Source organism: Rhinolophus ferrumequinum, chromosome 15 (assembly GCF_004115265.2).
Source record: "Rhinolophus ferrumequinum isolate MPI-CBG mRhiFer1 chromosome 15, mRhiFer1_v1.p, whole genome shotgun sequence".
Taxonomy (NCBI): Eukaryota; Metazoa; Chordata; class Mammalia; order Chiroptera; family Rhinolophidae; genus Rhinolophus; species Rhinolophus ferrumequinum.
Window position 1 is genome coordinate 31237948 of NC_046298.1, and position 14986 is coordinate 31252933.

General features: G+C 44.9%; 1 long non-coding RNA gene across 1 annotated transcript; it reads left to right on the forward strand.

Moving 5' to 3' along the window:
- Nucleotides 1-270: 270 nt before the first annotated feature.
- LOC117035214 (uncharacterized) lies at nucleotides 271-3269 on the forward strand. The gene is made up of 3 exons (XR_004425184.1): nucleotides 271-703; nucleotides 1795-1981; nucleotides 2220-3269. It is a non-coding gene; the product is annotated as an uncharacterized LOC117035214 (long non-coding RNA).
- The last annotated feature ends 11717 nt before the right edge of the window (nucleotides 3270-14986 follow it).

A 14986-nucleotide genomic window follows, 5' to 3' on the forward strand; every position in this document is an offset into this window, starting at 1 on the left:
ATGCTGACTTTAAAATTTTAAAATCCCCACATATCTAACAGCCCAAACCCAAAATAATATGTAGCCCTGATAATGGATGCTTTCTCCTATCTGAATATAAAAAAAGCACTATATGTTATATTGACATTCAGGCTAAATCCTTCCCTTATAAGGTGTTTGACATAAATAGCTTTTATTATATAACTGTTAAATAGAAGGAAGACACACATTTCTTAAAGGTCCCAGCTGCTATTGTTATCATTCAAGACATAAAATTGGAATCCCAACTTCCAATATCAAATTTTAGCACAAACCCTATAAAATGTATCTTGTCAGAATGTGTCAGAACTGCTAAGCTCTTTGCAGCTGAACATCTTGCAGCTGGTGTTTCATTCTTCAGGTTGAGAACCAACTTTGTGTGTCCTCCGGGGTTAGGCAGTGACTTGATCCCGGGTTTCACCCTGCGGCAGGGCTGGCTGGGGAAGGCATGGGTTCAGATTAGCCGTGTCCTACGCCGCTGGACGGGGTGACACGAGTCTGCAGGGCTGAGCCCAGGGACTGGAGATAGGAACAGTCAATAGGAATGCCCGGAATGTCTGCGTTACTTCGGATTCTGTGGAGGCACACAGACCATGGGGATTCTGTCCGCGGTGACAGCCTTAACATTTGCCAGAGCCCTGGACGCCGCTGTAGAAATGGCATTGCCCACCCTGAAAGTGAGAAGGTAACGTTTATTTTTGTATTTTTTTCTCTTTCTCCCATATACAGACTGTAGAAAGACCACCAAGCGTGGGCCATTTTTTTTTTCCACCATGATGTACAATTCACATTTGTTAATCAAAAAAAAGTGCCCGAGGTCATCCACCTAGACTTTTTTTTTCCCTTCTTAAACAGGAAACGGGTTTCAGATGTTTATATGTTAAAAAGTAGGGCTACTAATCTGTTTAGCCATTTACCAGACCCTGGCTAACTCTTACATTTTAACGTTCAGACCTCATCGTATGACATTCATTTTTATCCCTCTTGTTATTTAGAATTAAAAAAAAAAAAATCTTTCAATAGTCACCTGCTTTGGGGGGCAGTTTCAGAGGAGGTTAAAATAAATGAATTCGGCAGTTTAGTGAAACTGTGTCCTTACGGTGCTGTGCTGTGTTTGAGAATTCAACACTCTCAGACAATTCCTTAAAATAGACTGTGGTCCATGTATTTTCTTGTCTTTGTATCCACAAATGGACATCTGTTCAAGTATCTTATTCAGATTCAGAATAGAGATTCACAAAGGTACACAGCTCAGAAGTCTATAGCAAAGGCAAAAAATATTTCTTTTAAATATTGGCTCCTTTTTTTTTTTGATCACCGTGGCATTTTACACGGTTCTTCTCGAAATGAGGCTGGGAGCGGGAACAGAAAGCAACCATTTTTCCCAGAGAACCCATTATCATTCAAGAGGGCTTCCCCCTGATGTTTGAAAATAAAGGTTTTTGTTTTATTGCTGGCATTTTTTTTTCCTTGCCCCAGGGCTGGTAATTTTAAACAGTTGCTGCCCGTGAAAATATCTCCCTGTTTAGTATGTCAAATCAATGATATTTTTCTATGTTGGGAGGTTTACATATTTATAATCCGGGAGGAAGGAACTCAAACAGTGGAGGTTTGAATGCTTTTTAAGTGAACTTGTTAGTGCTTAACTCACTGGCTACAAGGACTATTTTAAACGTAGGAATCCAAGCAGAAGGAATTCTATCATTTGCTAAACCTGGATCTGATGGCCCCTCCTGTTTACCCGCCTGTGTTTGACCAAATGCTTTCTTTCTGCAGATCGTGTAAGGAGGCAAAATGATGGGTTTTGAAGATGTTTCTTCAAGGAGAAAGAAATTGCTAAATTGAAATGAGCTCCTAAAATCAGCCCAGTATTCTCTAGCTCGGTAAAAAAGGTATTTGTAAAGATGAAACAGACAAAGAATTATTCTCAATTTCTCTACAAGCATCCTTGCCCACCCCCAATGTGAGTGTGTGTGTGTGTGTGTGTGTGTGTGTGTGTGTGTGTGTTTCTATGAGGCAAAACATACGTTTATTTTCTTTTTCATCAGAGTTATCAGAAGTGGTTGGAGAAAAGGCTAGTACAAGTGTAAAAATGCTATGTGATGAATGTCCATATCCAAATGTCCATATGGGGATGATAAAACAAAACTTAAAATGTGTGTTTTTTTGACAAAGAAAAATTCCATTTTGATTTCTTGAAGCACGTTTTAACTCGGTGTTCGGATGACACAAGGTTACCCCAGCATAGACAGGAGGGACACCCAGTAGCAGCGGACCCAGTGACAAAACAGTGACAAGACCACCTGCAGTGACATGTGAGCAAAAATAACAGAAAGTGGTTCTATTGTGAAAGGAACGCCTGCAAAGCCGATCCCTCAGAATGTAAGCGCCCAGCAGAGGCTGACCCGCATGGCACAAACACATCTACTCCAGGTCTGTTCTCGAACATGTGTCTGGGATACCTGAGGTTAGAATAAAAAAAGAATCTGCTTGGCAAGATCCTTTGGAAAGCACCAGGTTGCTGAAACAGCAGTGAGGAAGCCTGAGAAAGATCTACACAGCTACCGAAAGGCCAAAGAACAAACTGACAGAAGAAATTAGTTTGATGAGCTGTCGGAGGACAGCCGCAGTTTCAGTGATGGCGAAGTCGCCCCATTTGGGCAGGTCTCGGGCCATTGGGCTAAGAGGTTCCTTGGCCCTCCTATGTGAAAATCACAGGAGACAAACCACTTTGGGCCAGTACTTTTATTTTATTTTATTTTTTTATATCTCTTTGGCTCCTGGACAGTTAAGAACAACAACAACAAAAAATGATGAAGTTTTCAAATCCAGGGTAATCACTGTGTCAGCTTGGAGCCGAGATGTTGCCCAAATGCACACCTGGACGATGTAAATCACACCAGCGGTAAACACTTCAGGCCGGGCCACAGGCTGCAGGCGGGGAGGGGTGGCATCCTCCCCAGCCAGGTCCATAAACCCGGGCTGGCCTGTACTCATAAATGCTCCTTTCACCGGGAAAGACCCCCTCCCTGTCTGAGGTCGCTCAGATAATGGACAGAGGTACTCCCACCCGCGCCACTGGCCGACCGGCTCTGGGCTGGTATCAGGGAGTGAAGTTGACAGAGGTTTATATCGTTATAAATGGCTTTACGATACCTAGAGAGGGGCACCAGAGCTACGGGTTTCAAGGTGGCTATTCTTGAAGGCAGCATGCAAAAATAAAACCTAAAAAAAATAAATAGGTTTACTGTTTTAATATCGCGCTTGTAAAAATCATAACAATAGTACTAACAATAACTAAAAGATCTAGATGAAATATCCTCAAAGATATACTGAAACAACTGTCTTCTCCGCTGTCTTCAACTCCTGGACTCCTAATGAATGACCATCCATTTGGTGTATAAAAATCCCTGAATGGGGGCAAGCAGATAGTAGAATACATCTTGAAAAGATCACCTCTGTGGGAATTTCTTTACATTCGAAAGCTCTCCTTAAAAAGAAAAAAAAAAAAAAAGAAAAAAATCTCCTTATAATTATCTACGCTAGGAGGAATCTTTTAAATGATATCTTCTGTCTTCAGCCAGACAGACGTGAGGACATGCAGTGTAAACATTATAAAAGCAGCCTTCAGTACAGCTTTTTATGGCTTTATTCCTTTCCACCTACAGCACGGCTTAGAGACATGCAGAGAACTCGAGAGCAGTTACTCTGCCTCCCGGATCAACCTTGCACCAAAGAAAAATAACCCAGAGAAATTATTCTGCTGCTGAAGACGAAGCCGGGATCAAATGGCTGCTGATCAGAGCAAATATTTAAATTGGATAAGTCAAATTGAGCATTATTAAATAAAGCTTATTTAATATGTCTCGAACAGAAAATGTCTTTGGAGGAGCATTTTAAACCTGATATTAGAAATCTGGCTGACTGCATGTCTTGGGGCTTAATGGGTGAGCACAGGAATTTGTGTTCTTATGACAAAAAGTGTGATAGTCTCCCTTCACAAATTATTTTTTTCCATGTATAAAATGAAAGCAGAAAGTATGGTAGGTAGCTACGGAAAACTGTTAATGCAATATAATAAATATGAGACAACTGACCCATGTTTTAATGTTTATTCGTCAGACAAAGTGCAGCCTGGCCACCTCGGTGACATGGGTGACGTGCCACAAGCCGAGAACAGCCGCGTGTGGGGTGATGTTTTCCCACCACGGTGCAGCAGGGTAGCAGCTGACCCGTGCTCTCACCAAACCTAAAACCACTCTCTAATGGGTTTTACAATATTTACGTTTTCAATTTTATTTATAGGACACCAGATGTCTACATTCAAAAGGAAAAAAAAAAAATCATTTGGAATATAAAAATCTCACCCTTTCCCACGTTTGCTACAGCTTAGTAGGTATGTGTGCTTTCCCGGTGCCACGCATCCATGTGTGCAAGCCAGCCCAGAGCTGGGGGCTGTGGTCTCCTCAGAATTTAGGGAGGTGGGAGATGGGGCATTCTTCCATTTTCTGCGAGACCACGGGCATGTCTTTATGTCTGGTCCACATTTTCTCCTTTTGTAAAAAGGCAGGGGCGGATGATGCGCTGGAGCTCATCCCAAGGGGGAGATTCTTTGCCCATGTCAACGGCCACCCCTCGCTCATTCAAATCTTCTGACGTGTGGGAACGGAGCCTTTGAGAACCAGCTCGAAGCCAGACCTGAGAGGGCTGGGTAAGTCCTTCCCAGGCCACAGCGTGAGTGTGAGCTTGGGGAAGCGAATTACTCAGTCTCCCTTCCTTCATCCTTCAAAGTGGCCTTAGGATAGTCAGCCCATATCAGGGGTGATTGAAAGGTGCTTCAAAAACACAAGCTGATATTTTCATTCACTGTATTTGTTTTCGTTGTCAGTTGACTTGACGCACAGACCCGCCCTGATTTATCTGCCTGAAATGTAGTCACGTCTTCTCTCTAAGCAGTGCGAGATCCTGCAGATTCCCTTCATAAAACCTCATCTCCCCAGGGCCCTTGCTTGGAAGATTTTCTCCCCTTCCCCCGACGTAGACAGAGGAGCAGTTTGCTTTTTAGCTCAGACCCAGATTCTTTCCTGTAAAGTCACAATGGACAGCAGTAGGAACAGCAAATGAAAGTGTCCATCAAATGTGTTGGTGATGCCCTGCAGAGAGGTGGCCCTTGGAGCTCTAGAGTGGGGGCTGGGTGCTCCTCCGGGCGCTTTCCACATATCGTTTCTTTGCTCCTGGAGAGGTGTCACTGGCCCCTTCTTAGCAGAGACTCCTAAGCACTGTGAATCCTGCTGTGCGTACGGCCAAAGGGACACTGGCCCAGGACATGGACACCGAGCAGCACAGCAGGATGGCAGGCAGACCAACAATTCCTTCTCGGCTTCACTTTACAGGCCCTTGTCATCCCGATGGAGAACGTATAACTCCAAATGCCCTAAGAGGGAAGTTCTCCAAGTGTGGCCTGAAACTCTGGGTGGGGCAGTCGGTCAGGTGTCTTGAGGAAAGACTCGTGTTCAATTACTCAATAAGAGCAACGAGGGGGCCTGGCTTCCATTCCCATGCACGACTTTACACCTCTTGAGCATCAAAGCAGGAGAGACCATCGAAGATCCGGAAGGAGGCGGTATCTGTAGAACTGGATGTATGGCCTGCCTGGGACACAAAGAAGAGAAACTAGAAAGGTCAGGAGAGGGGCTGACAGATAGACCAGGCAGGAGGTGGAGAAGAAATCTTTAGGGTTAGGGACCTGTGTTGAGGGAGAAGAGGGTGGTGTCCTTAACAACCCTGTGGGAGCTGAGAAGAGAAGATGAAGTGGGGTGGGGGCAGGGTGGGAAGGAGAGAGAGAGATGCAGAAAGGCTGGTGGGAGGAGCTTGCAGGGCAGGGGAGGGATGGGGGAGGCAGTGGGGATTTTGGATCATTCTCCCCTTCACCATTTGGCTGCTCACGTCTGCTAGAGACGTCTTGTGTCCTGCTGTTCCCAGCCCAAGCCTCCCATCCCACACCTGGTGGACAAACCTGACTGTCCCTTAGAGTCCCCCAGAGAGCATTGGCAGTATAGATGCTGGGTGCCACCCCAGAGATTCAGAAAATGTTAGGCTGCGCGTGGGACTCAGCTTCAGTGATTTTTACCAGCTCCCAATCAGGGACTGAGACCCACTGCCCTAAGCCTAAACGTCTACGTTCAAACATCTTCTGTGAGCTTCCATTTGGCTAACCAGAGGCTTCAGTGGTTTTGTTTGTTTTTAATCTACACACTCTGAAGAGGCACTGTCTGGGTGGTGGGCTTGCCTTGGTCCAGAAGCCACAGCATCCATAAAGAAGCGTCATCTCCATCATGTCCATTGCATAACGGGGGAACGCTGCACTCTGGATGAGCACATCTGGGGTTGGGTCTTGGTGAAACAGAAACAGTCTTAGCCTGGGAAACATTTCCAAGACATTTCCAAGATGCCCGCGTTGGCTCTGTTCCCTTCAATGGTGCGGTCTGAAGAGAAGGAGCCCCTCTTTAACTTGTGCACCCCCCAACCCAACCCCAGGTCCTCGCCATCCAAACTGATAGGATGAACAGGACCAGCCCGAACAAGTTCTGAGTCACGGTGTGACTTCCACAAGCCTCCCTCATGTCAGCATGTGGCTTTCTCTTTCTTAGTAAATGTATTCAGACAACACAAAGAAACTTTTAGTCTTCTGGAAAACAATTCAAATCTGGAAAATGGAAACATACAGCCCAGTTATTTGTTCTAAGTAATGATGATGTCCCATTGGCCCCCTTATTTTCTTGTAAATTGCAAGCCTCATTAATGAGTGTTAACATATATAGAGAGTATCTAGAAACCCAGCACTGTTTTGGGAGCCTCCCATGGCTTAATCCATTATACAGTGGCAATGACCCTAAGGAGCAGGTATTATTTTTATGTATTATTTTTATATATTTTTATATATATATTTTATATATATTTATATATATTTTTATATATTATTTTATACCCATTTCACAGCCAGGGTAAGTGAGGCACCGATGACTTGTCCAAAGCACACGGAGAGTAGGTGCCAGAGCTCTGATGTGAGCCCAGGTGGTGCGGCAGTACCGAGAAGAGAGGACGGCATTTAATTGGAAAAGGTAACTGTTATTTAGGAGAATTTCTTAGATGGTGTCAGAGCAGCAGCCCCATGTGACTCTGGCTGTGAGTCACATTTCCTTTCAGAGGACTCAGTTTCCACTTCTGTAAAGTGGGACTAGCAGGGCCTGCAGCTGGGTGGTCCCAAGGATGCCCTCACCCCTGCCCGGAGCCCTCCATCCTCCACAGGAGGGGACACCAATTTTCTCTTCTATCCTTTGTAGGGACCAAGCCCTGAGCATGCATATTGTGATGAGCTGGGGGTCTCTTTGTTCTCAGGGAAGAGAAGAACCCTTTCTGGAAATACCAAACCAGTCTTTGCTGGGATAAACCTTGGGGCTTGAGACAGAAAGCAATCGGAGCAGGGTTGGAAAAGAAGCAGGACGCCTGGCCAGCGTGGCAAACCCTCAGTCGTTCTGACTCTGGGAGTGGGAGGATTTTCAGTTCTAGTTTGTCTATAAGATGGTGGGAGGACACAACGGCTCCTCACTTTGCAGAGATTTGGGGAATTTCTAAATCCCACCATGCTCAGAGTACAAGACGTCTCAGCACTTCTCCACAGGGGCTATGGTTTCTGCAGAGCCACGGCCTCCAAAGCCAAACTCCCCATGGCCTTGGAGTCCAGGAGCCAGGTCCCACCCACCCAGCTCTGGGAGGCCCCTGTCCCCTCAACTGTAAGATAGATTGAGTCTTACATCTGAAATGTGGCCATAAAAATTATGGGAGACAAGGCCCCCTGCTTATAAAAGGCCACCTCAGAGCCTTCTGGAAACTTCCACAGAAAAATAACCATAATAAACAAACAGTACAAGTAGGGCACTCGCCCATAAATGCTCAATCCTTACACCGAGTGAAGGAGGTAGGTACCACTCTAAACCCATTTTCAGATGTGAATACCGAGGCACAGAGCAGTAATGAAATTGAACCAAGGTCACATGTGGAGCTGAGATTTGAACCCAAGCCATCTGGCTGAGGGGCCATTAACCATCAGCTTCTTTAGTCTCTCCAGGCATGTGGCAGATGACAGTTGTTATTTTTGTTTTTTTGTCAAAGATCATTTTTAATTTTAAAGAACTTTCTATTTTGAGATCATTGGAGATTCAAATACAGTTTTAAGGAATAATGCAACGAGATCCCTATGCCCTTCATCCAGTTTCCCCCAGTGGTGACATCTTGCCATAACTACAGTGCAATGTCTCATCCAGAAAATGACGACGATACAACCCACGCGTGTTATTCATGCAAAATGGCAAAAAGGGATTGAGGGGGTCTGATGGATTGCGGACAATGCGTGCTCAGCCTCCGCATTTTACCCTCACTTCCGTTCTTCCTTTTACTCCGCACTATCTGGCATTCGAATAGCTGATGTTTACACCTCCCCAGAAAACGTAAGTTCCATGTGGTGGAAGATTTTTGTCTATTGAGTTCGCTCATGCATCCCCAGTACCTAGAACAGAGATCATATGGCGTTACTACGTATTTTCAAATGGGTGGATAGATGAATGATGCTTTCTCACTGAACTATGGAACCTTCCTGAGCTCCCTTTAAAAATCTGTAAAATGGGCTGAACACTCACCCTCCCCCCCCAACCTTCAGGGTGTGGTGAGGAGTAGGCACTGAAAAGTGTGTCAAGCGTCCATCACGTGGTGTCCAATGGGGTCACAGTAAGTAGGCCGAGATGTGTGTCTTCCCCAAATGCCCAGGGAAACTCCCTCTGCATCTCCAGCCTGCTTGGCTGGCCATTCTGGAAGCCCCACTGCTGCTCCTCTGGGTCTCTGGGCTTTGTCTGGCCCCTTAATGGCCTGTGATCTTTCAACAGTTAAGAGCATCACTGGTAAGAGATTGGAGAACAATTTGCATCACTTGAAGGAGGCTGGATTTCTGGAGGGTGGCATGGGCTTCAAGTACGACGCATGAAGTCTCTGCTAATTCTGCTGACTTAAAATAATAAACAGCTTACACCCTCCATTGTTTGGGGGCCTAATACAAACCAAGCGGCCCTCAGTCAGGATTCATAGAACAGTTGGGGAGTGGACTCCTTCACAGGGTCAGGCCCTTCGTAGCTCATTTCTACAAGGAATGGGGCAGGGAAATAAATATATTTTGTTATAAACCAGAATGTTATCTCTCGCTCATGTCTCTTTCCAGCTTTCTGATTATAGCAAAAGGGAAGTATCTCTTCGCTGCCGCTCTGTCCCACACCTTTCTGGCACAGGCCTTGGGAACAGAAATTCATCAGGTTCCAGTGTCACCAGAATTCAGTAATGTCATTTCGTTTTCATTGAATTTATCTGTACGGTTCCGTTGGGGGTGATCCTTTTCCATGTACAACAGCAGTAGAAAGTTGCCTTTTACATATTTAATTAAGGAAAATAAAGTGAGTGGATGTAAAGAGATACAATAAGTCGATAAGCACAGGATGGCAAACAGATGTGGCAAAGCCCTGAATGACGAGATTTTGGAAATGCTGACCTAGCGACCCCCTCATTGTACAGTGAGGGAATCCGGACAAGCCACCAGGTGCCAGCATCCAGCAAGTTGGTGTCAGGGCTGTGGCTTGAGCAGAAGTGGAAAAAAGGACGAGGAGCCTTTCGCAGGGCCTCACGAAGTCCCTGCCAGGGGAAGGTGGCCCAAGCAGAGCTGCAGAAGGCTGAGCAGGGACGGGACAGGTGAGCAGGTTCCACGCAGAAGAGGGAGGCCACGCTCAGGATGTTATCTCTACCTGCCCAGCGCCGTGGTTCCTCCCTGGAGCCTGGGACAAGTCCACAGCAGTTACCCACGGCAGCGTCCCAACCAGGTGGTGTGGTTTTATTTCCACTTCACAGGTGAGGTCCCAAGAAGTTTTGGCAAACAGCAGGGCTACGTAGCATCAGGTCGAGAATGTGGACTGCCACCCCACAAAACCAGAGAGTTTTCCACAACCCACACCTGCCTCCTGGGGTGACAAGTCTCCATATGAGACCTTTTAATGTAAAAACACTGATGTCCAACATGCACGCGCGCATCCTGCATTCTCCTTTAGAGCCATTTTAGTTCACAATGGGCCGGGGTTTCAAAACAAACATGCAATTACTTTTATGGGACAATTAAGTGTCACAGCATGTTTATTATAAAACGAAACATTCATAATAGAAAATTTATTAAAAGATGGAAACGTTTAAGGAAGAATTTATTAATCAGTTATAGTCCTGCCGTCCTGGGATTAACTGTTCTATATATTTTGCTATATTTTATTTCTGTCTCTTTCCCACTGTCTCTCTCTCTGTCTTTCTGTCTCTTTCTCTCTATATATAAATAATACAGTTTGAATTATATAATTTAAGTCCTTTTTTCTCATTTACTATTTTATCATGATATTTTCCATTTCTTTAAATCTTATTTGGGAACACATATATTTTAAAATAAAAAAATCGAATCATGTGCAAGATGAAGAAAGCCGAGTCCAGAGAGGGAAGATGATTTTGCCAGTGAACAGGAAAGTCAGGGCAAAAATGCAATGAGGACATAATACTAATGTCCACCTAGTAATTCCCTGTATATTTATTTAACCCATCCCTTATTGATGGGCACTTAGGTTGTTCCTGAATAGTCACCATTATAAATAATGTTGCGGGTGTAAATCCTTTGACATAAATCCACGTAAACCTGACTGTTTGTTTCCTTCAGTAAGTTCCCAATAGAGGAGTCACAGATTAGAGGGTGTGAACACTTCTGAGCTCCTGGTATATACTAACAAATCACCCCACAAAAAGGTTGCAAATTCATTGCCCATCTCTCAGCAGTATAGCAAATGCTTATTTCGCTATGTCTTTGCCAACAGAGTGTTAAGACCTTTAATGTTTTATGACAATTTAAGAAGCAAAGATTTTAAGTCATCATTTTGGTTCTGAAATACCTGACTTCACTTCTTAACACCTTTGTCCTGAACCCAGTCTCTGAATGGAGCTCTAAATCCATCAGCTAGAAGGCCCTGGGAGAAAAACTACTGGGTGTTATGAAATGGAGAAACTGGTGCTCTTTCTGTAAAAGCATCTAATACCTTTTGGATATCTCAGGCATGGGCGTGGGACCCCCTCTCTGGGCAGTTATCAATCTCAGCTGCCTGTGGGGAATTTGCTCACAGGCCCCATGGGGGAACTGGGAGCCAGGGGAAGTAGCATGGAGATGTCTGATGAGACTTGTAGGTGACAAAATGGCTTGCAAACTCTTGCCCTGTGGTTGAAGAAAACTTGAGATAAGGAGCCTGCCCCTTTTTAAAGAGCAAATGGTCCCAGTCATGAATCTTCTGGAGCCTAGAGAATTAGTCTGCAGCATCCAGACACCCTGCAGCAGGGCCATGCCTTCAGCGTGTTGGATGTTTGTGAAGCTGGTGGTGGGTGGCTTGCCCCAGCCAGAGCCCCAGAGCCTGGCCAGTCCTCCTATTGCTCAGTATTTCTTTCTTTCTTCTTCTTCTTTTTTTTAAGGAGGGCGTAGCTCTCAGTGGCCCATGTGGGCATCGAACCGGCAACCTTGGTGTTATCAGCACCACACTCTAACCAACTGAGCTAACCGGCCACCCCACTCAGTATTTCTTGGTAGAGACGACATGGAGCATCAAGAAGAAGGGACACGGCCTTGCACTAAAGAAACAAAACTCAACACAAGAGTATCTCGTCCGCGGTGCTGAGCCCTCCTGCTCCACATTGCATAGAAAATCTGTAATTCCAGAGTCAATAACTTAACTGTGACCCTGGTTGTTCGGCTTTCTACTCACCCAGGTATGTACGTATGAAATTAACATACCATAAAATGAATCGTTTAAAGTGTACAAATCGCTGTCATTTAGTATATTCACCACCTCCATCTAATTCCAAAACATCTGTATCACCCCAAAAAGGAATCACAAATCCATTAGTTGTCACTCACTCCTTATTCCCCCATCCCCTCCAGCCTCTGGCAGCCACTAACCTACTCTCTGTCTCTATAGATTTATAGATTTATCTATACTATTAGGTGGGTGCAAAAGTAGTTGTAGTTTAAAAGGTTAAAAATAATTGCAAAAACCGCAATTACTGTTATACCAGCCTAATAGATATTGCATATCATTGGAATTATACAATATGTAATCCTTTTGTATCCGGCGTCTTTCATTTAGTATAATCTTTTCAAGGTTCATCCATGTTGTAGCAGGTATCGACGCTTCCTTCCTTTTTAGGGCTGAATAATATTCCATTGTGTGGATGTACCATGTTTGTTTATCCATTCATCTGTTGATGGACATTTGGGTTGTTTCTAACTTTTGGCGATCGTGCATAATGCTGCCACAAACATTTGTGAACAGACTCCGCTTAAATGCCTGTTTTTAATTTTTTGGGTGTATATCCAGGAGTGGAACTGCTGGTCACATGGTGACTCTATGTCTAACTTTTTGAGGAGCTGCCAGATGGTTTCCACAGCAGCTGCACCGTTTTACATTCTTACCAGCAATGCAGGAGAGTTCCCCTTTCTCTAGTTCAGGCTTCATTTAACAGCACTTTCCCAGAGGCTACATCCTGCCATCTTGATCTACATAATAATCCCAGTGTGGGACTATGGGGACACAGGCGACAGTGGTGGCTCCTGCATTGTTCCATAGTCTGTACTGTGTAAAACTCTTGACGTTGTGTGTTCACCACCCAAAGTCCAGTCTCCTTCTATCAGCATATATTTGATGTTAAGAGGGTAAAAGATGCTCTTAACATCTTCATACAGAAGATGTGTGAGATTGGTGCAAAAGTAATGTGGTTTAAAAGGTTAAAAATAATTGCAAAAGCCACAATTACTTTTGCACCCAATTAATATTATATAATTGTATACCTGAAATTTATATAATAATGTTACCAACCAATGTTACCCCAATAAATGTAATTTAAAAAATAGTCATGGGGATGTACAGTACAGCCCAGGGGATACAGTAAATAATATTGTAATAGCTCTGTATGATGCTAGATGGGTACTAGACTTATGGTGATCACTGCATAAAGTGTATAAATGTCTAATTACTATGTCGTATACCTGAAACTAATATAATACTGTATGTTCACTGTAATTGAGAAATAAGTTTAAAAAATTTTTTTTAAATACTCTTGACAGGCCTTGGTCGCCTTCAACCTTTCCTGGCTCTCATCCCACCTCTCCTGCCTCCATTTCTTCCTTTAGAAAAATGGGGTCGCTGAATCCTAGTTGAAGGGCTGTTCCAACCCCAGTGCTGGACACAGGGTGGCACCACATACAGAATAGCTGTTAGGTTCCACCCAGAAAGTGTGTGGGGGAGCCAGACGAGGCATTCTGATCTGGGGTCTCCAAGCCCGTGTTCTTTTCACTACACTGTGTTGCTATAAATAATATAAATGTACTGTTAGAACCATATCGAACACTGAAAAGAATAACAAAATGTGCTTCTAATGCATAAAGAAATGCCAGAGGAGGGGGATTTGAACCAGGTTAGTTCTGATGTCACCTCTGGTGAAGAGACTGGTGGGTCCAGGGGCAGCCCCCACCTCGAACTGATGGCCGTCCAGGAGGAACCAGATGTGGCCACCTTCTCGGGCTGGCTGGCTATGTATACAACCCTTCAAGGGCTAAATAAATGCAGTAATTTACTGAGGAAAGGCCTTTCAGGGCCACCTCTGGCACAAAGGTCTGAGGACTTGTGGGACCAAACTGGCATCCATCTTCTGCCTTGACACGGTCCTGTCAACAGTCACCCTAATGGAAGCAGGACTCAGCAGGACAGTGTGGCAGTGCCCTTCTCAGGCAGTGAAGGGGAGGGGAGGGCTGCAGGGCAGGGGGAGGTGGGAGAGGGGAGGGCTGCAGGGCAGGGGGAGGCGGGGCACTGCTTTCTTTCCTCCAGGATCAGAGCCAGGCATCCCTTGGCAGTTCAGATTCCTGCAAGGATTCCAAGGCTGCATGCACTGCAAGGTCTTGACAGGCCCAGGTTTGGATGCACCGAGTCCCCTGACTGGGAGACCAGGCAGATGGACGCTCCAAGGAGGACAGAGACGTGCGCTGACCATGGGCAGAGGTCTGGTTTTAGATTGAGCTCTTCCCAGCATGCTGTGATCTTCTGTCTCTCCAAAGGGTACATTTTTTTTGTCTGTAAAATGAAGATACGTAATTTTTACCTTACAGGGTTGGGAGATCAAATAATGCAAGGAAGGCAAACAAAGGCTCCTTTGAGAAGCATAAATTACTTTGCGTAGGTGAAAAAGGGAGGCGTTGAGGCCACTGTTCTCCAATATGCATATAATTCAAGCCTCATATGTAATATGAAATTTTGTAGCAACCACTTTAAAAAAGAAGTACAAAAGGTGGGATTCACTTTAAAAACATTTTAACCCAATGTATCCAAAATATATCCTGTAATTAACATAACAATGAGATATTTCCATTTTTTAATAGTAATTATTCAAAATGTAGCACGTCTCAGTGAGGACCAGTCACATTTTAAGTACTCAGTAGTGTATGCGGCTAGGACTACCATGCTAGGCAATGTGGGTCAGGACATTCAATTTTTAGGCCCCAAAAAGTGCCACCTCTGGGAAATGTCAGCCATCACCAATTCATTTTGACAGGGCTTGGGGTCTACTATTGGACCACGAGCTCCTTCCTCTATCTCATATTGCTGGTCCTTGCGGGACGGACTCCATTCGTAGCTTTGATTTTTCTGTTCCTCCTCATGGCTTCCAGCGTGGTAGGCACTCACGAAATGCCCCATGGGCACCCAGCATTGGACTGCCCCTCCACCCCACCTATGGACCTGCCACACGAAGACCAGGTGTGTGCCTGCAGTGCTGTGCTTTGGCCTGTGAACAAAACAGACAAGTCTTA